Raw genomic sequence first — 12,672 nt, forward strand, 5'->3', positions numbered from 1 at the left:
CCTGGTATTCGTAGTGTCCGGATGGGGTGATGAACGCCGTCTTCCACTCGTCCCCCTTCCGTATGCAAATCAGGTTGTATGCGCTCCTCAAATCCAGTTTTGAGAAAATGGTGGCTCCACGTAGTTGTTCCAGGGCAGCTGGGACCAGAGGAAGGGGATAGCTGAACTTAACTGTCTGTGAATTGAGATGGCGATAGTCGATACACGGCCGCAAGCCTCCGTCCTTTTTGGCCACGAAGAAGAAACTCGACGCGGCAGGGGAAGTCGATGGTCGTATGAACTCCTGCTGAAGAGCTTCTTGGACGTACTCCTCCATGGCCTTCTGCTCCGGGATGGACAAGGGGTATACTCTTCCCTTAGGTAACGTGGCCCCAGGCAGGAGGTCGATGGTGCAGTCCCATGGCCGATGAGGTGGAAGTTGAGTCGCCAACCGCTTACTGAAGACATCCTGGAACGCCCGATAAGCTGAAGGAATGGTTACTTGGACTTGGGTTTCTGGACTTTCAACTGAGGTAGATTGGATCGGTAGAGATGAATTTCTGGATGAAGAGGATGATTGAAGAACTTTTACAGGTAAGGTGATGCAATGTTCATGGCAGTTCTTACCCCACTTGAGGATTTCACCAGTTGGCCAATGGATGTGAGGTTGGTGTTGGTTTAACCATGGGCGTCCCAGGATAATGTCAGCGGTTGACTCCTCCAGCACCATAAATGTGATGTCCTCCACATGCAAGTGACCGACGCGATGGATGAGTGTGGGGGAGAAGTAACGGACATGACCTCGGCCCAGCGGTTTTCCCTGTATGGTCGTTATTTTCAGGTCGACGGGGCTGCGTTGACGTTTGGCATTCAGGAGATTGAGGGTTTGTTGGCTGATGAAGTTCCCCGCCGACCCGGAGTCGAGGAGGGCTTGTACTGAAACAGAAGATTGACAATGTCTTAGGTTCACCCAGGTTTTAGTTAAGCGTGCTGTTTGAGGAGGTAGTTGGATGGTACTCACCGCTGGACGAGGAGGTCGAACTGGACAGGTGGGTAGTTGATGTCCGTCTCCCCCACAATACAAGCACAACCTTGAGTTGATGCGGCGTTGTCGTTCTGAGGTGGTGAGATGGTATGTATCAACTTGCATGGGTTCAGGTGCTGGAGGCGCGACAGATGGTGAGACGGGCGGAGGATTTACAGCGGGAGCAGTGTGGCTGCAAGCAGCGAGTCGTTGGGAGACCCGGATGGTTTTTTGGATCAAACTTTCTAATCCCAGGGAATCTTCATATACCACAATTAATTGCTGGACTTCTTCGCGCAATCCATGGCGAAAAGCTGTGAGGAGAGCAGTTTCATTCCAGCCGCTGATATAGGCGAGGGTGCGGAAGCGCACAGCATATGAACTCACGGTCTCGTTCCTTTCTTGTCGAATGTTGAATAACTGATCGTGAACGGACAAGTCAGCTGTCTGCTGGCCGAAGACTTCCTTTATCTGGGAACAGAAAGAGGACACGGAACCAAGGATCGCAGAGTTGGCTTCCCATAACGATTGGGCCCATTGCAGGGCTTTACCTGATAATAGATTTATGATGAACGCCACCCGGCTTCTTTCAGTGGTGAACAGATGAGCATTGGCTTCCAGGTAAAGAGAGCATTGTAGTAGGAACCCGCTGCAATCCTCCGCCGCGCCGCTGTATGTCGCTGGTTTGGCCATGGGACTCGCAGGGGCAGCTGAAGAAGTGAGCGGTGGAGTAGGTGTTGGTGAGGACGGTGCGGTGGTTGTGGTATTTTGAAGGAGTGAGGACCGTACAGCGTTGACCAGTTCCGGGAAGGGGTCCGTGGTGCGGTCCCCGCCTGTGTCTGAAGAGCTCTGCATCAGGTCTGGTCTTCTGTCAGACACAGACAAGGACACAGAAGAGGTAAGTGCAACAGTGTTTATTAACAGAGGTTTCAGACACAGGTGATGACACAGGTAGAGAATCTTGACATGTAGAACGGACAATGGGAATCACAATGATAACTTTCCTTGGCAGATGACGACGGAGACACAGATGATGACAGAGGACTCAGGACTGGGGATGAAGATGATGGAGACAATAGCAGGTACAATGTTCAGGTAAGAGAAGATCAGGAGACGTGTAGGGATCGGTGCAAGACCAGACAATGAGTGAGTGGAACTGGTGTGCTTATATGGGGCTTATATGGGGCTCTGGTGATGATGCGCAGGTGTTCAGTATTCCGGTGATTGTGAACGAGTGGGCGTGGCGTAAGTGTCCGTGTCTGAAGGTGCAGGTTGTGTGGCCGTGACAAGAGCATATTATTATTATTATTAATATTATTATTATTATTAGCCTATATTATTATTATTATTATTATTAATAGCCTACAATTGAGTATGAGTAGTAGTAATATAATAAATATAAATAAAATAGCAAATAGTATATATAGCATAAATTGTAAAATAATATAGTCAATAAAATAAAAATAGCAATTAAAATAGTGAGTAGTGAATAGCCTAAAATCATATAATAATAATATAAGTCGTATAATAATATAATAATATCATATATAATATAATAATAGGCAGAGGTCACTTAGAAATGCAGAAAACAGTCCACTGACTTTCTTCAGCCTTCCTTGAGGTTTGTGTTGTCCTGGTTGCCATCTTCGGGAATGAGTCTATCCTATCTGTAATTCTGACAGCCTGAGCTGTCCTGTCAAAGTCATCTGGCTTAATTGCACGGAAGACTCACTTGCGATTTAGATGAGCTAGTTCAAAATAGCCTAGCCTATAAACAAGAATCATGTAAACAACTTTATATTAATTCTCATAGTTTCGTTTTCATATAACCTCAAGGCTGGAGCTGGCGCATTAAAACATGCTCGCGAATATGAAAAAGTCCATAGAAAAGACAAGAGTGTAGCAATATCAATGGAGTCTTGCATGACCATAACATGCCACGTTGTCATCGAAGGCGAACTTATAAGTAGGGTACTACAGACTCGCGCACTTGATGAGCGCCACACCGCGGAAAACTTTGCAGAATGCCTTCGAAGAGCAATACTTGGGTCTGGACAAGACTGTAAAAGAAATATGGACGTAGTGATGGTGACGTCACCCGTAGATTTCTGAAGGGCATTTTTGAAGCGAAACGTGGTTGAAACTGAGGTAGGCCTACCTGGTTGCTGAAACCACGCCCGCCTAGAGTGACGTGATCATGTTAGCAGGCAAGAGCTATCTATCTATCTTAGATACTATCTAAAATATTAATAAAGATAACAAGTTATATAATTTGAAAGTTCTAAATGTTTACTGTCAATATACGTTGTCTTTTTTACGATATAGATGCTCCAGCACCAGTAATTGTAATTTGTGTGGGATGTGCAATTAACAACATGAAAAATACTTTATAATGAAATAGCGATATATTATCCATTGTTTGCATCACATTTCTTCTGAATGATCTGCTCTCCATATGGTTCTTAAAGAAATTATGCAACCTGAGCAGCGTTTATGTTGTAAAACTGTATGATTGTATATATATATATATATATATATATATATATATATATATATATATATATATATATATATGTCACAAACAAATGAGCCCACGTCCACTATAATTTTTCAAAATGCAGCAGTTTTAGTTTTATAACTAGTAAATATCACGAACAAAACTTTTAGCCAATGCCACGATCTATCCAACATCGTGTGTTCTGTTTGTGTTCCGCTTGTGTGCACATGTACAGAGAAGCACATCTGTCTCGAGTCTCGACCATTAACGAAGCAAGCCATATTATTTTATAATTGTATATAATAATCCAGAAAAAAAGCACAAAAATGGCAGAGATGCCAAATTAAGAGGCTTGAATTAGCTGAGGTAACATGACGTCTCACAGACAGCAGCGGCAATCCACCTGTCACTCAAGTGACCACAGCCTTAATTATGCAGAACATTAAGGCATAATGTAATTTAAAGGGATGAGTTATAAAAAAATTCACCCCCTCAGAGTTGTCATGAAGGGCAAAATTAGCTGTATAGACCAAAACCACAATTTGATGCAGGCTGTAAACATGTTTTTTAAAGTTGGCCATTTTAACATGGGACTCAATGAGATTCTGCTCCCTTTTGGAGCCTGTCCCTAGTGGCCAGTCGATGAATCGCAATTTAAGTCATTTCCATATTGGCTTCAAGAGAAGCTGGGGGAGGTCAAAGCCACTGGAAAGCAAGCCTGCAACCTTAAGCCAAAAAAGCGTAACGGCTAATGCTAACGCTCTGCCTCTGGCAGTATGCAGGGAAGGAGACCAGAGGCCGTTTTTTGAATGGATGTCAACGGATGAGAGGTTTCACTATGCTGATTAAACAGCTTTTGTGGAGAAATAGCTAATCATTTAATTAATCGACAGCCTGTTCGCTAGAGTGAACTTTGACCTGATGCATGACTTATTGACGAATGCAGAAGTGCAGAGGATAGTGCAAAACAAAACACCAGTCACAAAATTAGAAGACTAAAACGAGAATTTTTAAAGAGAAATGTCAGAGGAGCTTGAGTTTGTTGTTTGAACTGCGAGAGGCATCTACTCTCAGTTATGCTACTCCCACATCCTATGTCAGGGCTCATCAACTGGCCCAAATCTGGCCCGCCAATCATATTCATCTGGCCCGCGGCACCCCAATCTCCCTCCTACGCTTTTCCTGGCAGTGCGGATAAATTTGGTTAGATATCGTGGCCGCAGTGGCTATATACACACCATTTGTACCATGCACACTCCTCCGACTGACCTGAGAAATGTTTTCCGTGCAAATATTTCAGCAGTTACTATGTGTGTTCTTTAACTGTCGACGGAACCAGTGATATCAGTCATTAGTGAATTAATCATTCTTTTGTCTCAATTCTTTTCCGTGAATTGGCCAAACGCACTTGCATAACGATCTGAAAAGATTTGGATTAATTTGGACCGCTCTGTCACTGAATCATCTGAGGTGATTTCTCAGTTAGTAATGACAAACAAATAGCGCTGTTTTCACTAGTTGAACTTCACAGCACGACCCAGTGGATAACGGAACGAAAGCTTAAAGGAGCTGCGTTTATTCCCGGTCACCATTATTAAACAGCGTTGCGACATCAAGTGAGAAGTGTTTCAATACGAAACGCAGCTCTTGCTAACTACAAATCACTCAATGATTAAACTAGTTTTAAATTGGATAAAACAGCCTCAACATTCCCAACCATGGTTTGTGGAAACGTGGAATATTTATATTAAAAACGTCTCGGGTTACTTGTGTAACCCTGGTTCCCTGAATAAGGGAACGAGACGCTACGTCGAAATGACATGATGGGAACCCTCTGCGCATTGCGTCGTGAAGCACTTCTGTATCCAACCAATGATGAGACGGGACGTCAGAGGCGGGTGACGTCACGGACCAGGAAGCTATAAAGCACACCCAGAACAAAGAACGCTAGCTTCTGGAATATGTCTGAAGTAAGCGCTCATAGGTATGCCGGGGGTACGGCAACGTGACGTAGCGTCTCGTTCCCTTATTCAGGGAACCAGGGTTACACAAGTAACCCGAGACGTTCCCTTTCATGGGAACTATCGACGCTACGTCGAAACGACGTGATGGGAACGCTATCCCAACTAGGCCGTACAGCCAAATACATGTCTGTTATCTTGTTGACAGTACCGCTGAACCTGGAGTGGAGTTAATATCTAGATTGTAAAATCTAATAAAAGTGTGCTGGGATGACCATCCAGCTGCATCACAAATATCCGACATGGGAACTCCTGACACCAGGGCCTTAGAGGCCGCCATACCCCTTGTAGAATGAGCCCGGACCACCAAAGGACATGGTTGTCCGGCTGCTTTGTACGCAAGAGAAATGGCCTCGACCACCCACTTGCTCATCCTCTGCTTAGACGCTGGGCCCCCTTTCTTAGGGGACCCATAACATACAAACAATTGGTCTGTCTTACGCCACAGGGCAGCTCTGTGAACATAAGTATCTAGGGCCCGGACAGGGCAAAGCAGATTAAGTTTTTCCTGATCCGCACTCCTAAATGGAGGAGGACAAAAGGCCTGAAGTACAATAGGACCCGGAACATTAGTGGGGACCTTGGGCACATAGCCCGGTCTAGTGTGTAGGAATGCCTTCACCATTCCTGGTGCAAATTCCAAACATGATGGCAAAACTGATAACGCCTGCAGGTCTCCAATTCTTTTAAGAGACGAGATTGCCAATAAAAATATGGTCTTGAGTGTAAGGAACTTCGCAGAAACTTGTTCTAGTGGTTCGAAAGGTGCCTCAGCTAACCCTTCTAACACTACAGCCAAATCCCAGGCTGGAGTCCTAGAACGTACCACAGGTCTCAGTCTTAGAGTACCACGGAGGAAGCGTATTACTAGGGGTCTCGACCCACCGAGGAACCCCCTAAAGGAACATGAAATGCAGAAATAGCTGCAACATAAACCTTTAGTGTTGAGTGAGTTAACCCTTCCGAGAATTTTTCTTGGAGGAACTGAAGCACCAAATTTACAGGTGCGTGGACAGGGTAACGAACAACTTCCATTTATATAGATATAACTTCCTTGTGGAGGGAGCTCTGGAGTTGAGAATGGACACTGAGTCGACTCTTTTGAAGCAAATAGATTGACTTCCGCTCGACCGTACTTCTGCCATAGGAGCTCCGCCACCTCGGTGTGGAGTCTCCACTCCCCGGGCCTCGGCCCCTGTCTCGACAGGGCGTCTGCCCCCACATTCTGATTCCCTGGAATATATGCCGCTCTGAGCGAGAGGAACTTCTCCTGGGACCACAGGAGGATCTGCCGTGCCAAGTAGTATAGTTGGCGAGACCGTAGACCCCCCTGGTGATTGATATAAGTGACCACCGTCGTGTTGTCCGTGCGGACCAACACGTGATGGTCTCTCAGGTCTGGGAGGAAGTATTTTAATGCAAGAAATACCGCCATCATTTCCAGCCGATTTATGTGCCAGGAACGTTGATGGTCCTCCCAGAGACCCTGAGCCAAGCGACCACTCATGATCGCCCCCCAGCCCGTGAGGGAAGCATCTGTCGTAAGCATTCTGCGACGATGAGAAGTCCCCAACACAGGACCTTGGGACAAGAACCAAGGCTTCCTCCACACGGCCAGAGCTCGAAGGCATCGCCGCGAGACTTTGAACGTGTGGAGAGGGTTTCTCCTCGGAGAAAACCCCTTGGTCTTGAGCCACCACTGTAAGGGTCTCATGTGCAGCAGGCCAAAAGGTATCACGTTGGACGCAGCTGCCATCAGACCCAACAGTCTCTGAAACTGTTTCACAGTGAGTGACTGGCCTATCTTTACCCCATTCACGGCTCCGAGAATGGAATTCACACGAGCAGGTGACAGATAAGCCTGCATCGTGGTGGAATCCCAAACTACCCCTAGATAGTTGGTAATTTGACTTGGAACCAATGCACTTTTCTTTGCGTTGAGCCTCAGCCCAAGCTTTTTCATGTGTGACAGAACAACATCTCGATGCTGAGCTGCCAGCTGCTCCGTTTGAGCTAATATCAACCAATCGTCGATGTAATTCAGTACGCGGATGCCCTGGAGTCTCAATGGAGCCAGAGCTGCATCCACGCACTTCGTGAAAGTGCGGGGTGATAAGGATAGGCCAAATGGAAGAACCCTGTATTGGTAAGCTTCGCCCCTGAAAGTAAACCTGAGGAACTTCCTGTGAGAAGGATGGATGGATACGTGGAAGTATGCGTCCTTCAGATCTATCACCACAAACCAGTCCTCGGACCTGATCTGTGGGACAATCTGTCTGAGTGTAAGCATTTTGAACTTTAGTTTTTGTACAGAACGATTTAGTATTCGTAAATCGATTATGGGACGCAACCCTCCATCCTTCTTTGGAACGATAAAGTAACGGCTGTAAAACCCTGACAGCTTGCTGGGAGGAGGAACCCTTTCTATAGCCCCCTTTTGCAAAAGTGTCATAACCTCTTGTTCCATAACCAGAGACTGCTCTGGGGTTACCACTGTGGGAAGAACCCCGTTGAACCTGGGCGGTTGAGAACCGAACTGTATTCTGTAACCCTGTTCTATAATGAGCAGCACCCATTTCGAAATATTCGGGAGAAGTTTCCATTCTTCCATAAATTCTACTAAGGGAACCAGTCTCTCGAGACTGGCCTCTGGTGTTTTTTGAGCACTTGGCTCGTTGGTCTGGACCGGCGCACCGGTAGACAAACGAATCAAGTGACCGACCCTCCTCGGAGGATGCTGCGGAGGATGCTCGGAGGATGCCGCTGCGCCCTGTCGCCCACTGGGTGGCAGGGTTGGCAGAACGGCCCCTTGAGGGCACCGAAGATGCGCTGACACTTGATGTTTTAATATCAGGACCTCTCCGGAGGGGACTGCCCTCTGAAACCCTGGACGATTGGCGTCAGGATTTCTTTGAGGCCTTCCGAGAGATAATAACGGTCCTCAGATCCGTTCTACCTCTGGAAGGCCTCGCCTGCGTTGACCGCCCCGGTCCCCAAGCTTTTTGCGGGGGAGCACGGGTGGCCACGCTGGCTTTTTGTTGCTCTCTACGAGCAGAGGAGCTGGCTACCGGCCGAGGCTGCTCCCGCCCAGCAGTCTCGGGGGGATTAATGCGGCGGGGAAGGAATCTCTGGAAGGCCGCTGACTGTTTACGTGTCTCCTGGAACCTGTCGACGACTGATGACATAGCATCGCCGAACAGGCCCACAGGAGACAGCGGCGCATCCAGGAGGACATTTTTATCTTTATCCTTGATGTCAGATAGATTCAGCCACAGATGCCTCTCCGTGGCCACCAGGGCTGCCATAGAGCGGCCGATTGACTTGGCCGTCTCCTTGGTGGCCCGGAGAGCAAGATCTGTGGCTTTACGGATTTCCTGCACCGTTTCAAATGTCGCTTCCCCGCTCTCGTCGATTTCCCCCAGCAGGTCAGCTTGGTAGGCTTGTAATATTGACATGGTATGTAAACAAGCCGCCGCCTGACCTGCCGCCGAATAAGCCTTGCCCACCAAGCCCGATGTTGTTCTTAGGGGCTTAGTGGGCAGTGTCGGGGTCTTGAGGGATGATGCTGACTCAGGCGAGAGATAGCTCGCAAGCGTCTCTTCTACCTGAGGCATCGCCCCATAGCCGTAGTGTTTCAGCCCCATAATATTACTATATGTGGATGTTTGGGGGCTGAAAACATGATATTGGACTGGACGATTCCACGACCTCGATACCTCGGTGTGGAGATCGTGAAAAAACGGCAGACCCCGACGCTGTGGTAGTGACCTAGCTGGGAGAAAGCGCTCATCGAGTTTGCTTTTCTGTTTTGTGTCGCTTCTCTCCACGGGCCAGTCGATCTTGAGCTTATCGACCGCCCGCGTCACTACCTCCAGCAGCTCCTCATATGCTGGTGATGAGGATGGCGGTTCCTCATCACCAGGGTCGACGCTTACTACATCAACGTCCTCGGAGGAAGATACATTAAGCGCCGGTGCCTCTCTCCGGGGGGAAGAAACCGCAGAGCGTGCTTCCACCGCCAGAGAAGAGACACTGGGTCTGGCAGGTAAGGGAAGAGATGAGGCAGAGCCCGTCTCAACCCCCTCCACCAGATCCATCTGTGAACCCCACAAATGCAGCCTTCGCTGTGCCTCAGCAACAGCGGGACCGGACCCGCAGGGAACACGGGACGCAGCACTCTCCTCGAAGAGTGCTCGCCGTGATCTCAGGACTCTCAACGTGAGCCGTTCACAGTGGACACAGACAGCTCCCTCGAGAGCTGCCTGTGCGTGTTCGGCCCCCAAGCAGATAACGCACATCTCGTGTGTGTCCCCACCAGAGATGAATCTAGTGCAGGGATGCACACACTTTCTGAAAATCTGCTTATCCTGAGCTGTGTCTTTTTGTTTCTCCGCCATTGTTGTTTTCTACACTGAAATATATATATATATATATATGTATATAGTGATGTGCTTTAACTGAATCTTGTCCTCAGACGAAGATATCAGCAACGTGGTAGACAAACAACACCAAATAAGACACACAAGATACAGATAGCGCTTACTGAAGACAACAGAAGCTAGCGTTCTTTGTTCTGGGTGTGCTTTATAGCTTCCTGGTCCGTGACGTCACCCGCCTCTGACGTCCCGTCTCATCATTGGTCGGATACAGAAGTGCTTCACGACGCAATGCGCAGAGGGTTCCCATCACGTCGTTTCGACGTAGCGTCGATAGTTCCCATGAAAGGGAACTATGTTATAGCCATTTATATTGCAATATATTTATTAGGTGGGTAGAGGAATATATAATTAATTTCTTTGTGAAGGTTTAGTTTGTACCTGTTTTTAAGTGTTTTTATAGACCTATAACATATCATAATATAAAATCATTTGACAGTGGTAGTGAGTAGCCATGTATGGTTATACCTGTGGTTACCATGTCTCACTGTGATGGTATTTTCATTTAAGCCTAATAATTAATAAAATAATTTTTAACAATAAGACCAGAGAGCTGGGTAATTGCTTGCCTGGCAAGGCCAGACTGATATATATTCTACAAGATATATCAGTCTGGTCAGTCTGCCATCCGTCGCGATTCGAGTCAACTCCAAAATGTACCGACGAATCAGATTCGTTTATTTCAGTGACGCAAACAGCATCACTCTATTGCGGCGAAAGTCCCTTCAATATCGAGCAGAGCAGACCATGTCTCTTAAAGCAGCTTCTTTTTAGCCTTTTTAAGTGAAAACATGTAGAATCTCAGTATTGATCAGGTGACTGTGTGTTTTAAACACTTTATTGAACAGCTTGATGGCTATGGAGTTTCTTTTGTGTCTTTTTTATTCAAACAAACATATTGTGTTTGAGAGTAAAACTAATTATTTTGTAATTAAAAAATATATATATTGCAAAAAAAGTCGTCTTAAGGCTCAAAAATAAAGAAGTTGATAACAAAATTATTTGCAGTGCGTGTAAATCTTTGAAAACCTTTATTTTTCCTTGTGCACTTCGAGAACTTTTCATCCCAAACCCACACATTTTGCTCTCTTTTCTGCTGTCTTTTTTGCGGGTCAAAATATTTTGCTTGCGAGGTGAATAGGTTTGCAAGCTGAAAAGTTTTGCAAGTTGAAAAGTTTTGGGAATTGAAAAGTTTTGTTTGCACGTGAAGCTGTAGCTCAGTGGGCGGTCTCTACCAACCAGGATGAAAGGCATTTTTCTATTGGTCACCCTCGATTGAAGTGACAAGTTGGCCACGCCCACTACGGTTTCCAGCCTCTGCTGCTGCCACCGAGAAGATAAGAGAAGCGAGAATGGCGAGCAACAGGTCGTTTACTGGGTAAGATAACTAATTTAATATCATAAACGCAGTGACAAGTGAACTGAATGATTCTCTCTTCTTATGCTGCCGTTGACTAGATTTTATTAAGGTTAGCCAAAACTAGCAGCCAGAGCCACCATTAGTAACGTTTGCCGTGTGGTCGATGTCCAGTGTTGCTAGCTGAGCTGACATTCATAATCACATTTGGATTTTCTCAGCGTAAAGGTTGAGAGCATAGACTGTAAAAAAATGTTGACGTAGTGTCCGTGACGTCACCCATAGAATTCTGAACAGCAGTTTTGACGCGTAAATGAGGCCGCGGCCATCTTAGCTGCACGTGACCGCACGTCACTCACGGATAACTGAAAATGGGCAAAGCTGCGGGACGAAGTTGGAGCCCATGCGACTTGTTGCTGAAACCACGCCCGCCCTAGCTATCTATCTTAGATACTATCTAAAATATTAATAAAGATAGCAATATCATTAGAAAGTAGGCTACTAAAGGATTACTGTCAATCTACGGTGATTTTTTTTACGATAACGTTATAGATGCTCCAATACCAGTAGGCTAATTAATTTGTGTGGGGTGTGCAAATAACACAAATCAAATGGGATTTCATACCTTTATAATGAAATAGAGATCGCGAGATGAATCCAATCCGTGGCACTTGGGTAAAATATATATGTACCAGATGTATATCTCTCAAATGTTCTCTCAAACTAATGAGCACGTATCCAAAGTATAATTTTTCAAAATAGTGCAGCAGTTTTAGTTATAATATCCAAGCAGTGCTGTCGGAGTTGTATATCCTCCTGGTATTGTCATTGTTGTAAATCTCAGGAACAAAACTTTTAGCCAATGCCACGACGATCCAACAACGTGTGTTCCGCATGCGAGCACATGTACACAGACTGACATCTGTCTCGAGTATGCAGCAAGCCATATATTGTATAAAATAATACAGAAAAAAAGCACAAATACGACTGAGATGCCAAATTCAGCGGCTGAAATGAGCTGCTGAGGTAACATGACGGCTCACAGACAGCAGCGGCATACCTGTCACTCAAGTGACCACGCCCTTAATTATGCAGAACTTTAAGGCTTAATATAATTTAAACAGATGAGCTATAAAAAAAATTCACCCCCCTCAGAGTTGTCATGAAGGGCAAAATTCGCAGTATAGACCAAAACCACAATATGAACCAGATTGTAAACATGTTTTTTTCTGCTGTAAACTTGACTAATTTAACATGATGGTCAATGAGATTCTGCTCACTTCTGCAGCCTGTCCCTAGCGGCCAGTCGATGAATTGCAGTTTAATTCACTTCCGTATTGGCTTCACGAGAAACAGGG

Source organism: Megalobrama amblycephala, linkage group LG4 (genome assembly GCF_018812025.1).
Source record: "Megalobrama amblycephala isolate DHTTF-2021 linkage group LG4, ASM1881202v1, whole genome shotgun sequence".
Lineage (NCBI taxonomy): Eukaryota > Metazoa > Chordata > Actinopteri > Cypriniformes > Xenocyprididae > Megalobrama > Megalobrama amblycephala.